The sequence below is a fragment of the Kryptolebias marmoratus genome, linkage group LG15 (genome assembly GCF_001649575.2).
Source record: "Kryptolebias marmoratus isolate JLee-2015 linkage group LG15, ASM164957v2, whole genome shotgun sequence".
Taxonomy (NCBI): Eukaryota; Metazoa; Chordata; class Actinopteri; order Cyprinodontiformes; family Rivulidae; genus Kryptolebias; species Kryptolebias marmoratus.
The window spans coordinates 381,145-382,417 of NC_051444.1; positions in this window are offsets into that span (position 1 = coordinate 381,145).

Here is a 1,273-nt window from a genome sequence, read left to right on the forward strand (position 1 = left end):
ATCATTCTCTGCTCCTTTATCACCCTCTGCTCCTTTATCATTCTCTGCTCCTTTATCACCCTCTGCTCCTTCATCATCCTCTGCCTCACATGGAAAACAGAAGAAAATTAAAGAACATTTGATCATTCGAGCCTTCTAATTAGAGTTTAAAATATTCCTTGTTTGTTTTTTTACATTAAAAGTACAAATATGTTGGTAGTACTGCTGCTGAGACGACTTCAGATTAATAATTAGTGGATATTTAGTCAAAACGTAATTTTACTTTATAATGATAAACAGATATGAAGGAAATAGAACTTTATTCTGATTATTATTCAAACTAATGAACATTTTGTTTATCTGCTGGGATTAAATAAAGTTTTTGGTTCTCATGCTGTTTGTTGTGGATCAGAAAAGATTTCCTGGGTAAAAATAAAACTACATATTTAGTATAAACTGTGATATTTGAATGCTGCGCAGCGAAGCCAACGTGACACGCTGTTCAGATGCAAACATGTGTTTCTTTAAGGAGGAGGATGGTTGCTGTGTCAACAAACCAAAGACTCCAGGATCTACACCCCGTGAAGATTTAATCCCACTCAGCTGCTGATTTAAAGAGGAAATGTGGTGAAATGTTGTGTTTCTGACGTCCATGTTTCATTCTGCTCGAATGGGGAAGAACCTGAACGCACCACGGTGTGGTCCAGGGTCCAAAGGACCATGAAGACCGTCCTCTGTCTAACCCTCAGGACAAATGTGGAGTTCTGGGAACATCCTGGTTGAGCAGGAACGTCTCCTCTCCACCCATAAGTCAGTGAGAGGTCTGGGCTGTCAGTGTTTGCTGCCTTGCCCAAAGGCTCTGTGTCACAGCGGATCAGCGTGTTCTGTTTGGATTCGGTGACCCCACAGTTCTTGAGCTTCAAAGTCCTGAGTAAACACCTGGAGCTAGGTGGTGATCAGGGAGCAGGATGTGGCTGCAGCTGGAGGTTTGGACCTGAGGGGTTCTGTTTGATTAAAGATTTCAGCTTAAATCCAAGTCAAACAAACACTTGGATGTCGGCTCGTATCTGAGCAACCTTCGGCTGTGGTGCCAAAGGCTGATAGTACTGAAGGCTGATGGTACTGAAGGCTGATGGTACTGAAGGCTGATGGTACTGTGGGCTGATGGTACTGAGGGCTGATGGTACTGAAGGCTGATGGTACTGTGGACTGATGGTACTGAAGGCTGATGGTACTGTGGGCTGATGGTACTGAGGGCTGATGGTACTGCAGGCTGATGGTACTGAAGGCTGAT